We start from the raw sequence: 16,072 nt of genomic DNA on the forward strand, positions 1-16,072 counted from the left end.
TCCAGGAGCTGACCAAAAGTGTGGCTGCGTTAACCAAAACCATGCAGGCCATGCAAGTGTCTCCAAAGGAAAAGATCCAGCTGGCTTCCAGTCCAGATGATGTCCCGTGGTGACGACAGAGAAGAATTCCACCTACCAGAGGTAGGAACAGCGATCGCTACGGCCAGGACGGACAACCCATCTGCCGCCGCTGTCAAAAGGTGGGGCACTTTGCAAGATTCTGCGATTTAAAATGAGTAACCCCTGGGGCAGAGGGCCAACCCCCAGGAGTAAGACGACCAAGCCCACAAAGCTGGCGAGACAAGTACGTGGGAGGACGACCGGTCCTACCTGTCGTGCTTGATGGCATCCCGATGAACGCACTGCTGGACACTGGGTCCCAGGTGACCACGATGCCATATATCCTTTATAAACAATACTGGACTGATTCAGACATTACCCACAGTCCAGATGAACATCTTAGTATCTATGCCAGCAATGGTCAGCCCTTGCCTCAGGTGGGGTATAAAGAGGTGACCATAAAAGTTGGCCGAGTAGAACTGCCATCACAAGGATTGATTATTGTTTATATTGATCGCCGAGAAAGTCATCCTATGATAACTATAGGCACCAATGTGATAGAGAATTGTCTTGGGGAAATTATTCTTTTGTTGCAGCAGGTCGCAGAGACTGCCAGTTCCAGTCAGCAGCGAGTTCTGCAGAAGGAGATCAGAACCCTGATGAAAAGACAACAGGTAGAGCTGTCTGGTGGAGAAGGTGGCAGTGTCAGGATGAGTGATCCATTCCCCATTGTAATGCCCCCTAGGAGTGAAATGTTAATATGGTGTTGGGCAGCAATCGGTCTCAGGGGTCAAGATTATCAGGCCCTGGTAGAACCCGTGTACTCTGATAGTAGACCCACCATCTTGACAGCCAGGGGGTTAGTCAATGTCCGCAAGGGGAGAGTACCGATACGCATCCTGAATTGTGGGGAGAAAGAGGTCCATTTACCCCGGTATGCTACCCTTGCTAAGCTGTTCACTGTCAGTAACAACGCAATAAAGTCAGTGGAACCCTTGCCTCCGTCCAAACCGGCGGAGGATAATGGCTCCAAGGGGCAGATGGAGGATTGGTGTCAGAAGCTACAAGTGGGCACTGACTCCACCCCTTTGCACCAAAAGCATGGAGTATACCGGGTGGTCCAAGAATATGAGCGAGTCTTCAGCAAACATCCACTAGACTTTGGGCAGGTAAAAGGGGTCCAACATCATATCCCCACGGGAGATCATCCGCCAATTAAAAAGAGGTACCGGCCTGTACCCCCAGCTCACTATCAATGTGCCAAAGGAATGTTACGGGAGATGCAATGCAAAAAAAGGAAGCATGGACTACACCTCCAAAAATCATACATTTGATTTAATGCCTCTTCGGCAAAAATATATATAACTGAACATGAGGTTCTTAGTTTAACATTCTAATCAGACTGTATGAAGCCCACTGCCACGTCACGGCAAACCTCGTAGTGGGTCCTAACATTTCCTACCTGAACGGGAGCGGAGCCATGCGCCAACCACCGCCACAGCAACAATGCACCAGCAGGGCGGGCGGCCTGGTACCTCAACGCACCCATGCTCCAAGACCGAGTCCCCATGACTCCAGGCTGTAATGACCGGTGGTCCAAGAGAGATCCAGTGAGTCACAAACTGAGACAGAGACAGAAATAAACAACACTTTCTTTGCTAAAACAGGGATTAGACTAAAATTCAGTATTGCATGAATCAGTCTCAGGTTCTACCTGGGACACTGTCCCTACTAAATACACACAGTCAGCAAAAACTGAAATCAATGTGCCAATCTCAAGGTTTCCAACTTATGTGAATTATTCTAAAGATCTGGAACAATTTTACCTAAACACAGTGTCAGTCTAGTGAGGGCGGTCTATAGGGACCCCCTGAGATGGCACACCGAGTACAATCCTACCACTATTAACAATAACAATGCATGAAACTATACCAATTGCTCTTATACCCCTATTATAAGGATACCCGGGTATCTTAAAAAAAAAAGGGAGCATGGACCGCACCTCCATAAATCATACATTTGATCTAATGCCTCTTCGGCAAAAATATATATAACTGAACATGAGGTTCTTAGTTTAACATTCTGATCAGACTGTATGAAGCCCACTGCCACGTCACGGCAAACCTCGTAGTGGGTCCTAACATTTCCTACCTGAACGGGAGCGGAGCCATGCGCCAACCACCCCCATAGCTACAATGCACCAGCAGGGCGGGCGGCCTGGTGCCTCACAGCACCCATGCTGCAAGACCGAGTCCCCATGACTCCTGGCCACGTCGCCCCACAAGCACAAAACCACAGCAACAATGGCCGACACACTGCACCAACACCACAAGAAAGGAGCATTGTGACTCCCCTTCCTCAAGCTCTCAAGTGAGAGCAAAAATAGGCTAGACCCTCTTTGCAGTCTCCTGCTAATTAAAATCACCTGTGCCGAATGGGAGGAGTGCTGGTCCAAGAAAGAAAAAAGAATATGCAATGCAAAAAAAGGGAGCATGTGCAGTATTTCACACAGTGCAGAAATACTGTGATTTTTAAATTCTGCAGGATCCGCACCAGACTACACAATAACAATCTTCTCCCCCTTATTTGATGCGTTGTTGGTGCAGATGTGAAGCCGCGTTTTTAATGTGTTTTTCAGAGTAAAGAAAAGCTTTGTTTCTGCACTTAAAAAAGGTAACTGCAATTTTTACCTGCATTTTTTTAGGCTCCACATAGAAGCATCTAGAAAAAAAAACCATCAAAACAGCACAGTTCAGCAGTGTCCTTGGGCGCACCAAGGGAGCCTTTTTTGTTAAAGTAGTTTTTATTAAGGATTTTTTACATAAATGGGGTAAAGAAAAAGGGGGAGACATATTATAAATACACAGTAATATAGAAAAAGGGGGAGACATTATAAATACACAGTAATGGAAAAAGGGGAGACATATTATAAATACACTGTAATATAGAAAAAGGGGGAGACATTATAAATACATAGTAATATGGAAAAAGGGGAGGCATATTATAAATACACTGTAATATAGAAAAAGGGGGAGACATTATAAATACACAGTAATGGAAAAAGGGGGGAGACATATTATAAATACACAGTTATATAGAAAAAGGGGGAGACATATAAATACACAGCAATATAAAAAAGGGGGGAGAAATATTATAAATACACAGCAATATAGAAAAAGGGGGAGACATATTATAAATACACAGTAATATAGAAAAAGGAGGAGACATATTATACAGGGTGGTCCAAAAGTAGGTGGCCAGAAAATAATAACATTTATTTTGATTTATATATAAAATTATATTTACTAACACAAGCATAACATTGACAATTAAATTTTATTCTGAACAATAATACAAAAGCCCTTAAATTTTATCAACGCAGGTGCTCAAACTGTTTTCCATTACAATTTGCACAGCTTTGAAGTCGCCTCTTACGCTTCGACAAACTTTTTTGCACAAGTCTCTTTGGGTATTAATTTCTTGAAATGCATCTCTTATGTAATTTTTCAAATCACTGACACTTTTTGGTTTTCGACTATAAAGTTTGTCCTTGAGTACTCCCCAAAAGAAAAAATCCATTGGGGTCAAGTCTGGTGAACGTGCCAGCCAATCAAGTGGGCCTCTTCGGCCAATCCATTTATTAGGAAATGTTTCATCAAGATACTCGCGGACTACTCTTGAATAATGTGGAGGGGTCCCATCTTGTTGGAAATAAAGGTCATTTGAATTAGGCTGTTGATGTAACTGGGGAACAACTTGATTCATTAGAATTTTGAGATACTTCTCTCCTGTGACTGTTCCGTCAAAAAATATTGGTCCTAAAACACCAAAACTTGAAATACCACCCCAAACATTGACACCAGGCTCTAATGTTAAATGCATGTTCTCATTATACCAGTAAATACAATTATGTCTGTTAATATGGCCGGATAATTTGAAAGAAGCTTCATCACTCCACATAGTGTTATCTAAAATTACTGGATTTTCTTCAATTTCGTTAAGCATAATCTCACTAATTTGCAGCCGCCTGTCTGGATCATCCTCCAATAAACCATGCATTAGACGTGGACGATAAGCTTTCCACCCAATAGATTTCAGGATTCGCATGATAGAAGCTTGTGAAATTCCCAATTCCAAAGAGGCTCTTCTGGGGACTTTTTTGGACTCTGAACAAATGTTTCAGCAACAAGTTGTTTATTATCTTCTGTACAGACCGTTTTGGGTCGACCAGTTTTTGGAGCATTAAGGATTGAGCCAGTGGCATTGAATTTGTCACGAATGCGGTAAATGGTTTGTCTCTTTGGGACTTGAGTACCAAATTTTTCAACCCAATTTGCTCTAACAGTTTCAGCATTTTGAGATTTCCAATACTCTGTTAAAATCCATTTTCTTTGATCTGTATTTAAATTATTTGCCATTATGTGTTATCTGAATTATCTGAAAAGAAAACAGATTTGGGGGAGATCTATCTGTGAAAACTAGATCTGTGAAACTGGCTCAGTTGCCCTTAGCAACCAATCAGATTCCACCTTTCATTTTCCAAAGAGTCTGTGAGGAATGAAAAGTGGAATCTGATTGGTTGCTAAGGGCTACTGAGCCAGTTTCACTTTACACCATGTTTGATAAATCTCCCCATACATAACCTTATTACACTTCTGTCCACCGACTTTTGGACAACCCTGTATATACACAGCAATATAGAAAAAGGAGGGATAAATATTATAAATACACAGTAATATAGAAAAAGAGGGGAGACATATAAATACACAGTAGTATAGAAAAAGGCTGGCGACATATTATAAATGCAAAGTAATATAGAAAAAGGGGGGAGACATATAAATACACAGTAATATAGAAAAAGGGGGGAGACATATAAATACACAGTAATATAGAAAAAGGGGGGAGACATATAAATACACAGTAATATAGAAAAAGGAGGGAGACATATAAATACACAGTAATATAGAAAAAGAGGGAGACATATAAATACACAGTAATATAGAAAAAGGGGAGAGACATATTATAAATACACAGTAATATAGAAAAAGGGGGAGACATATTATAAATACACAGTAATATAGAAAAAGGGAGGAGACATGTTATAAATACACAGTAATGTAGAGAAAGGGAGGAGACATGTTATAAATACACAGTAATGTAGAAAAAGGGGAAACATGTTATAAATACACAGTAATATAAAAAAAGGGGGAGGCATATTATAAATACATAGTAATATAGAAAAAGGGAGGAGACATATTATAAATACACAGTAATATAGAAAAAGGGGGAGACATAATATAAATACACAGTAATATAGAAAAAGGGGAGGCATATTATAAATGCATACTAATATAGAAAAAGGGAGGAGACATATAAATACACAGTAATATAGAAAAAGGGGGAGATGTATTATAAATACACAGTAATATAGAAAAAGGAGGGGGACATGTAAATACACAGTAATATAGAAAAAGGGGAGACATTATAAATACACAGTAATATAGAAAAAGGGGGATACATATAAATACACAGTAATATAGAAAAAGGGGGGAGACATGTTATAAATACACAGTAATGTAGAAAAAGGGGGAGACATGTTATAAATACACAGTAATATAGAAGCAAAAGAGAACAAAATAAAAGCAAAATTTAAAGGGATGAAATATATAGGCAAAATAAAGGGTGGAAAGGATTACGGTTTATTAAGGAAAATGGGAAGAAAGGAAAAAGAAAGAAAGGGATAGAAGGAAAATGAAAAAGATTGCTATGTACAGGATAGGCAAGGGAAAGGGGTTATGATACACATATAAGATACCTTATATATAAAACATTTATGAGGTAGGTGGAGAAGAAAAGGAACAGGAAAGAAAAAGGAAATGAAGAACACCTGTAAAAACAGGACAGGAATATAGAGAAATACTAACTTTTAAGTAATGTAAAATACTGTTTCTTGAATTCTAATAGCAGGCGCAGTTCTCATGAAATCACATCCACTCTGCTTGGACAATTAAACACAGCAGAATTTTTGTGCAAAAAAAGTAGCAGGAAATATGCAGCATTTACGCTACATGTGAACAAGGTCTAAATTTCGAAGCAAAGTGGATGTGATTCCATGAAATCTCCGCTCTCTGTGGTCTGAAGACGCTGCTGAACTCTGCGGTTTTGGTTCATTTTTTGAGATGAACATAGAAATGTGAATTCGATTCCTCGGGAGAACCAATCACAGGAGGGAGAGGAAGTGAATATATGTAACATACCTGGTGGCGTTCTTGCATAGTGCTCCATCCCCCACTATGCAAGATCGCAAATTTGATCACCAGTCCAGTCTGCTAGCCTGGCTTCCCTCCATGCTGTCTGCTTGCCTCTGTTCTGGCTGCTTAAGGGCGGCGCCCGATCTCTTCCTGCTTCTTGTAGCTGCTGTGAGCACACCCCTAATGCGTCCTCAGCCTATTGCTGTCCGTCACTGGATATTTAAACCAGCTTCACCTGAAAGCTGGTGCCTGAGCAACGTGTTCTTTCAGTGTGCTCTTTCACTCTGAATGTGCCAGGTCCTTTTCTGTGTTTTCTTGCCTGCCTGTCTGCCTTCCTGGAGGCTATATTTCCAGGCCTGTCTGAACACGCTCCTAGCCTGTTCTTCCTGCCCTCTGGGGGCCGCATACCCAGACTCGCTCCTGTATCTCGCTGCAGTAACAGTTCCTGTCTGAACTGTCTCCTAACCTGCTTCCTGTTTCTCTCTTTGTCCGTACCTTCCCTTTCTCCTGCATTGTCTGAACCAGCACTTGGCTTTACCTTGGCTCGTTCCTGTATTTGTTGCAGTAACAGTTCCTGTCTGAACTGTCTCCTAACCTGTCTCCTGTTTTTCTCTCTGTCCGTACCTTCCCTTTTTCTGCAGAGTCTGAACCTGCATCTAACTCCTACTCGTCACTGTACTTCCGTTTGTGAGTTTAGAGTCCACTCGCTACTTCATTGCAAGTATCTTGTGTTTATCTGGTTCTGCCTTTCCCTTCCAGTCTGTTACGTGTGAACAGAGCCCTGTCCCCTCTGCCCTGCCTTGCTCGCCGCTCCGGCGGTTTCTGCCCGCTCTGCCTTGCTCACCGCTCCGGCGGTTCTTGCCTGCTCTGCCTTGCTCACCGCTCCGGCGGTTCTTGCCTGCTCTGCCTTGCTCACCGCTCCGGCGGTTCTTGCCTGCTCTGCCTTGCTCACCGCTCCCACGGTTTCTGCCTGCTCTGCCTTTGCTCACCACTCCCATGGTTTCTGCCCGCTCTGCCTTGTTCACCGCTCCGGCAGTTTCTGCCCGCTCTGCCTTGCTCACCGCTCCGGCGGTTCTTGCCTGCTCTGCCTTGCTCACCGCTCCGGCGGTTCTTGCCTGCTCTGCCTTGCTCACCGCTCCGGCGGTTCTTGCCTGCTCTGCCTTGCTCGCCGCTCCCACGGTTTCTGCCTGCTCTGCCTTTGCTCACCACTCCCATGGTTTCTGCCCGCTCTGCCTTGTTCACCGCTCCGGCGGTTTCTGCCCGCTCTGCCTTGCTCACCGCTCCGGCGGTTCTTGCCCGCTCTGCCTTGCTCACCGCTCCGGCGGTTCTTGCCCGCTCTGCCTTGCTCACCACTCCGGCGGTTCTTGCCTGCTCTGCCTTGCTCACCGCTCCGGCGGTTCTTGCCTGCTCTGCCTTGCTCACCGCTCCGGTGGTTCTTGCCTGCTCTGCCTTGCTCACCGCTCCGGCGGTTCTTGCCTGCTCTGCCTTGCTCACCGCTCCGGTGATTCTTGCCTGCTCTGTCTTGCTCACCGCTCCGGCGGTTCTTGCCTACTCTGCCTTGCTCACCGCTCCGGCGGTTCTTGCCTGCTCTGCCTTTGCTCACCACTCCCACGGTTTCTGCCTGCTCTGCCTTTGCTCACCGCTCCCACGGTTTCTGCCTGCTCTGCCTTTTCTCATCGCTCCGGCGGTTCTTGCCTGCTCTGCCTTGCTGACCGCTCCAGCGGTCTCGCTCTGCTCTGCCTTTGCTCACCGCTCCAGGTGGTCTCGCTCTGCTCTGCCTTTGCTCACCGCTCCAGGCGGTCTCGCTCTGCTCTGCCTTTGCTCACCTCTCCAGGCGGTCTTGCTCTGCTCTTGCTCACCGCTCCGGCGGTCTCGCCCTGTTCTGCTCTTGCTCACCGCTCCGGCGGCCTCGCTCTGCTCTGTTTGTCTACCGCATCTGCGGTTCTGTTCCTGTGTCCGAGTTTGTACTGGACCTTATTCCGTCTGTGCTCCAACCTGCTAGTGCCTCCCTGTCTGCACCCTAGCCGTGCTTGCCTGTACCCCCTGCCTGCATACCCGCCTGCCTGCATGCCAGTCGTGCCTGCCTATACCCACCAGTCAGGGTGCCAGCCGAACCTGCCTGTTCCTGTATTCCTCGGTGTGGGTCAACAGCCGTGTCCGGGGTCTGACCTGGAGTAGCACCTGGTCCCTCTGCTCGGTTCCTCCCTGGTGCACTGGCGTCGTATGCCGTCGTGCGACCTTGGTCGGATCGGGCAGATACTTAGTTACGCCCCTCCAGGCACTCTCCGGTTCATGGTCCACTGGGATCACTAAACACGCACACGCCAGTCAGTCTGGGCGTGTGCATAACAGTTTGCTCAGGCCATGGTTCCCGTTGAGCCCTACGGCCCTTCACTCTGAGACATTTTGAATCCGTGTCCAGCGAATACGTGCATTAAAAATAAATAAATAAATAAAAAATTTTCTCTAGCTATGGCCCAGGCGAATTACGCACCAGTCCAAATGGAGCTATGGGCACTCTATCCTGCGGATCCGCCACGGTACTATGGGGATCCAAAACTAAGCCGTGCGTTTGTGGAGCAATGCCTGCTGCAGTTCCAGTTCTATGCTCCCGATTTTCTTACCGACCGGATTAAAGTGGGATTTATTATGTCCTACCTGGCGGGTGATGCCTTGAAATGGATCACCCCCCCTATGGGAAGCACAGGATCCCATCGTCCTTGACCTGCAGGCCTTCCTGGTGGCCTTTCTAATGGTCTTCGATGACCCTACTCCTGGGGCCTCTGCTGAAGCTTCCCTTCCCAGTGTCCCGGAGCAGCCCCGATGGGTGATGTGTGTGGGTAGCTCACCAGTTCTCCTGCCCGAAGAGACTGCTGCCCACCCAAAAGCCGGACTGAAGATGGTCCCAAAGCAGGGACTCTCCATCTTTAGTGAATTTGGCGATACGTCCATCGAGGCGGAGGATGCTCCCAAGACTCTGCACCTCTCTGACCAGGCAGAGGACCTCCAGTTGCCTCCTGAATCCTCCGGATTACCACCTGATGGCAAATGGAGAGAGACTTTCCTACACCCGGTACCCTATACTTCGCCCGCTCCGTCCAGTGAGCTCGACAAAGGGTACTCCAAAGCAGTGGTTACCCCCGAGTCCCTACACCCCTCCAACCTGGCGGAGGCCCCCCTGTTGTCTACTGAATCCTCCGGGGTACTACCTGATGGCAAATGGAGAGAGACTTTCCTACACCCGGTACCCGATACTTCGCCCGCTCCGTCTAGTGAGCTTGACAACGGGTACCTCAAAGCTGTGGTTACCCCCGAGACTCTGCACTCCTCCAACCAGGCGGGGGACCTCCAGCTCCCTCCTGAACCCTTCGGGATGCTACCTGATAGCAAATGGACAAAGACTTTCTTACACTCTGTACCTGGTGCTTCGCCCACTTCATCCAATGAGCAGGACCAAGTGCTGTCCGAAGCTATGGTTACACCTGAGTCTGTGCACTCCTCCAACCAGCCGGAGGACTTCCAGTTGTCTCCTGAATTCACCGGGGTGCTATCTGATAATAAATGGAGAGAGACTTTTCTGTGTGCTGTTCCCGGTACTTCACCCATTTCTGACTCGCCCCCTGGGCCGTGGGGTACTCGAGACCGGGCCTTCTATACGATGCTGGGGGTAGTGGTGGCAATCCGATCCTGTGGCTCAGGGTGGTCAGACCAGTGGCAGTCTTCTATATGTTTTGCAATGTCTGACTACGCCACCCGTGGATTGCGGTCAGGGCTAACCACCGCTGCAGTGCAGACCGCTGGGGCAGATGTAAATGTGCAGCACTGAATAGTACAACTCCCCACGGGAGGAGTATGGCCCCAGGGCAGTATATAGATGGATGATGGAGGGGATGATTCCGACCGCAATAGCCAGGAAACGGAGGCCTCTTAAACAGTTCAGGGTCTTTATTAGAACAGGTGAGACGACCCAAAAACAGTCCCGGCTAGGAGGGGGCCTGGATGTCTGAGAACAAGTGGGAAGCTGGCCTTGGTCAGGGTGAGGGTGTAGGCCTACCGTGCTCTCTGCGCTCTTTCTGGATATTTCCCCTCCTCGTGGTGTAATAGCCCACGTTCCTGAGCTCGCCGTGTCTTCTCGCCCGTATGGCTTGCAACTTGGGTCCCTTTCTATTCCCGGCCTGGTACGGCTTTGCTGGTCCCTTCTGCTGTGGCGGAACCTCTGGGCTTCTTAGGCCAAGGAACATACAATCCCCTGCGGACTGGTTATTTGCTGTAGGACTTGAAATCCTCACAGCCTCAGACACCAAAGTCTGGTAGATTAGTTTCTCTATCTGCCAGGACAGGCTCGCTTCGCCTCTTGCCCCTGGCTCGTGGCTCTCCTACTGCCACACGGCCTCTTAGGCTGCAACACAACTGTCTGTCCCTGCTCTGGGACACCTCTTTCTTCAGAGACAGGTTGTCCAGTTCTCTCTAACCCTGCCCCCAGTTCCAGCTTTTATAGGGGCAGCCTGCTCCCCCTACTGGCCTGGGATAGGAGGTACTGCATGCTAATGGTCCCTGACCAGAGAACCTCCCCCTTGCTCTCAGACACAGCTTTATTATACATTTGTGGTATCCAGGCCAGGGTGACACATTCCCCCCTAGTAAAATTTAGTACTCCGGGACTAAACAAGAAACAAGAATACTTATGCATGACCATAAAAACATTATTAGGCAAGTGACGCACAGGTTGAGTTCTTAAGGTCACAGTGTGGTCTGTGACCGGGTGTCCATTTCACCAACAACAACGGGGAGCTCTAACCAGGTGGGGGTCTGCCGTAGCCCCAAGTCCTTGACAATCCTTGTTCACTCCGCTGGTTAAGCTCCAAACATATTTACAGGGAAGTCCTGTTACTCACAGTTCATAACCTGTTAGTCCATGTTTTAACTGAAAGGAACTGAGGAAACGCGTAGTTACTGGTCATGCAGTTATATCTTAAACAATTCAACATTTTACAGGTTAGTTACATTTGCTATTACACTCTACACTCTCCAGCGAGCGGGTGTTTGCCCCTTAGTGCTTCGGGTTGACCTACGTAACCCACTGTCTGGTGGTGGTCTAACCTGGTTTTTCTCACTAGCGCTCGGGGTGCAGTCACTGACTAGACTTACAGGCAGGGCAGGCAGCTGTCTGCGGGTTCTTTGGCTTACCGCAGGCATGGCAGGCTCACTGTCAGCAGAGGGTTGATTCTCCTGGGCTGCTGGTACAGGCTCTTCTGCCTCTGGAACTGCTTGTTCCTCTTCACTTTCCTGCTCTGGTGTAGGTTGTTGCTAAGTCGGTTGCAGGAAATGCAGGACGGGTACCACTATGGCATCGTTTATTCGAGTCCAGGATTGAGGGAACTCTCCGAGAACGGTGCTGATCATTTCTTCCTTGTCCTCTGCGGGTTCAAGGTCTCTTTGATCCTCTTCTGCATTCCGTAGTTGCTCGGGACACCTTTTTAGGTGGTCTCTGGAGACGGTACTAGTGGTTTCTCCTCTATCCTTGGTGATCACGCACACCTTCGGGTTGTCATGATCAGACTGCAGTACTGTGTAGGGTTCCCTTTCCCACTGGTCGTCCAGCTTGTGTAGCCTTCTCTTTCGCTTCAGGACCTGCTCACCAGGTTCTAGGGGACCTGCAGGGGCGTGTTGGTTGAAGAGTCTCTTGCCTTTCTCTCACCTGGGCCAGGCTCTTCTCCACACTCTCCTGTACCTTCTTGTACTGCAGTCGCCTTTCGGTATCCCAGTCCGCATCTGGGGAGGTGTCCTCGGGTATCAGGACTCCCATCTCCAGGTCTACGGGCAGCTTACCTGGTCTAGCTCGCATCACGTAAGCCGGGGTGCAGTTTGTAGCATTCACCGGCATATGGTTGTATAAGTCTATTACATCCGGCAGTTTTTCTGGCCACAGGCTGCGTTCCTCCAGGGGCAACGTCTTCAGGAGATCAATGACTATATTGTTCATTTTCTCACACATCCCGTTGGTTTGTGGGTGGTAAGGCGTTGTCCGAATCTTCTTACAGCCATAGAGGTTGCAGAACTCTTGGAATATTTCAGCCTCGAACGCTGGACCCTGGTCTGTCAGGACTTGTTCCGGATACCCGTGTGGGCGGCAGAAGTATTGCTGGAAGGCTCTGGCCGCCTTTTGAGCTGTCAAGTCTTTTACAGGGACTACCACTAGAAATCGGGAATAGTGGTCTACGATTGTCAGGGCATAAACGTATCCTGACCGGCTTGGAGCCAATTTGACGTGGTCCAGAGCTACCAGCTCAAGAGGCTGCTGGGTGACGATGGGCCTCAAGGGTGTCTTCTGGCTGGTGCGGTCCTTCCTCCTTAGATTACAAAGGCCACAGTCTCTGCACCACTTCTCTACAGCCCCTCTCATGCCGATCCAGAAGAACCAGCCTCTTATCAGGAACTCCAGTTTCTTCTAGCCGAAGTGCCCTGCTCTGTCATGGTAAGCCTCCAGGACCATAGCTGCATCTCGCCTTGGGACCACGACTTGCCAGGTCAGCTCGTGCGTCCGGTGGTTGACGAGTCTTCTGCACAGCTTACCTTCATAGAGGAACAGCCTGCTCTTCTCTTTCATAGCTGCTTGGCTTCCTCTGGAGCATCCGGATCTAGACGGGCGTCTTCTCGGGTCAACAGGTCTTTCACCATGCAGATTGCAGGGTCACTATCTTGGGTCTCGGCTCAGCTGTGGTGAGGTAGGGGATTGATCATGACGGTTGTTAAGTCTTCCTCCTTCACACGGTGGGAGTATTGAGTGGCTCCATACCGGTGAAAACGCAGGGAGTTCTACCTCATCCAGCTCTTCTGGGTCTTCGCCTCCGTCAGGTAAGTGAGGCATTCTCGATAGGGCGTCAGCGTTGGCATTGGTTCTGCCTGCCCGGTACTTGATCATGAAGTCATAATTCGAGAGTCGCGCCATCCACCGCTGCTCTAGGGCACCTAGTCTTGCATTGTCCAGGTGTGTCAACGGGTTGTTGTCCGTGTACACGGTGAACTTTGCGGAGGCCAGGTAATGCTTAAACCGTTCTGTGACGGCCCACACCACTGCCAAGAATTCTAGCTTGAAGGAGCTGTAATTCCCCGGGTTCCTTTCAGTGGGCCTCAGCTTCCGGCTGGTATACGCGATCACCCTTTCTCTGCCCTGTTGGTTTTGTGACAGTACGGCTCCCAGCCCCACATTACTGGCGTCTGTGTGGAGGATAAAAGGCTGGCCATAATCGGGGTAGGCCAGGATCTCATCCCCCGTGAGGGCCATCTTCAACTGGCGGAAGGACTCCTCTTCCGGCTTGTCCCACTTGAAGGGTGGCTTTTGACCTCTGGATTTGGATTGACCTATCAGGAGGTCCTGCATTCGAGCTGCCATCTTAGTGAACCCGGGGATGAACCTTCGATAGTAGCCTACCAACCCGAGGAACTGCCTCACTTCTTTGATGTTTGAGGGGCTTGGCCAGATCTTGATTACTGTGACCTTGTCTGGGTCGGGGGCTACTCCTTCTGCACTTACCACGTGTCCTAGGTACTGGACCTTCGGTTTCAACAGGTGACACTTTGATGGTTTCACCTTCAGGTCATAGCCTGCCAGGGCTTCGAACACCTCTGCCAGGTGTTTTAGATGGTCCTCGTAGGTCTTCGAATAGACAATCACGTCGTCCAGGTAAAGTAGGACCGTCTCGAAGTTTCGGTGCCCTAGACAGCATTCCATCAGCCTCTGTAAGGTCCCTGATGCGTTCCAGAGCCCGAAGGGCATGCCGTTAAATTCACTTAATCCCATCGGGGTGGTGAAGGCTGTCTTCTCCTTGTCAGCCTCTGCCACAGGAACCTGCCAGTACCCGCTAGTAAGGTCCAAAGTAGAAAAGAAGTTAGCTGATTTTAGTGCGGCTAAAGACTCCTCTATTCTAGGCAGCGGATATGCGTCTTTGTGGGTGATACGGTTGATTTGTCTATAGTCCACGCACATTCTCATGGTACCATCTTTCTTTTTTACCAGAACCAAGGGCTACAGCTATCTCTAATGACCCCAACTTCTTTCATTTCTCTTAGCATGCCCTTTGCGTTCTGATAATGTGCAGGGGGTACAGGTCTGTGCCTCTCCTTTATTGGTGGGTGGCTCCCTGTGGGGATGTGGTGTTCCACTCCCTTTACTCGGCCGAAGTCTAGCGGGTGCTTACTAAAAATTCTCTCGTACTCCTGAACCACCCGGTAGACTCCTTGTTTTTGGTGCACTGGAGTGGAGTCAGCACCCACATGGAGTTTCTGGCACCAGTCCTCCTTTTGTTTCTGGGAGCCATTACCCTCCGCCTGTGGAGATGGAGGCAAAGGCTCCACGGCCCTGATAGCTTTGTGTTCGGCAGCAAACAGTTTGGCAAGTGTAGCGTACCTGGGTAAGTGTACCTCCCTCTCCCCAATGTTGAGAATGCGAACGGGCACCCTCCCATGACGGACATCAACCACCCCCCGGGCTGTCAAAATGGTGGGCCTGCTGTCTGAGTACACGGGTTCTACCATGGCTTGGTAGTCTCTACCTCTCAACCCGATTGCAGTCCGACACCAGATCATCATTTCACTTTTGGGAGGCATGGAAATGGGGAATGGGTCACTCATTCTTACGCTACCGATCTCACCACCAGACAGTTCTACCTGCTGCCGTCTCATCAGGGCTTTTATCTCTTTGTTGAGGACTCTCTGTTGGCTGGAACTAGCATTCACCGCCACCTGTTGTAGAATTACAATTACCTCTGAAGACAATTTTCAATCATGTTAGTACCCACAGTTATTTTAGGGTGACTTTCACGACGATCAATGTCCACAATAATCACTCCCTGTGCCGGCAGTTCAACTTTACCAATCTTAATGGACATCTCTTTGAACCCCATCTGCGGCACGGGCAAGCCATTACTGGCGATGATGCTCAAGTCACTGTCTGGATACCGTGTTATATCAGCATTAGTCCAATACTGCTTAAAAAGTACATAAGGGATAGTAGTTACTTGCGACCCGGTATCCAGCAAGGCGCTCATGGGGATACAGTCCAGCACCACGGGTAAAACCGGGCGCCCCCCAACGTACTTATTACACCAATTGTAAGGGCCTGGTGATCTTATGCCTGGGGGTTGGCCCTCTGCCCCAGGTTGGACCCGTTTAAATTACAGTACCTGGAAACGTGTCCGGGCTGGTTGCATCGACGGCAAATGGGCTGTCCATCCTCCGCGTAGCGGTCTGTGGGCCTCCCTCGGAACGACGGGGTCCTCCTCTGTCAACACCACGGGACATCCTCCGGACTTGAAGCCAACTCGATGGGTCTTGACGGGTCCACTTGTAACGCCTGGACGGTCCTGGTCAACACCGCGACGCTCCTGGTCAGCTCCTGGACTTGGTGGTGCAGATCTTTCGATGGGGCTTGGTTCAGGGCCTGTGCATCGGCCCCCACAGAGTTCATAGAGGAGGGCGCCGCCTCCTGGTGGTAAGTGATAGCAGGGCACCGGGGGTTTATAGCGCCACTGGTTGCGGGTTCACGGAGCACCCTTATGGCCCTGTCCTTGAATTGGGCAAAGGTCAGATCAGGGTTCTGAAAGAACATGAGGCGCAGCTGGGTCCTGTGGGCGCTAGACAGCAGACCTTCTATGAACTGTTCTGTTAATAGCTTATCTGTATCCTGCACGCTGCCAGGGTCAGCTTGTTTGATGGCTCTCAAAGCTTCCTGCAAATTTAGGGCATAGTCTCTGATGCTGTCC

This window comes from Phyllobates terribilis, unplaced genomic scaffold (genome assembly GCF_046119375.1).
Source record: "Phyllobates terribilis strain yellow unplaced genomic scaffold, ASM4611937v1 Scaffold_7__3_contigs__length_470593459, whole genome shotgun sequence".
Classification (NCBI taxonomy): Eukaryota; Metazoa; Chordata; class Amphibia; order Anura; family Dendrobatidae; genus Phyllobates; species Phyllobates terribilis.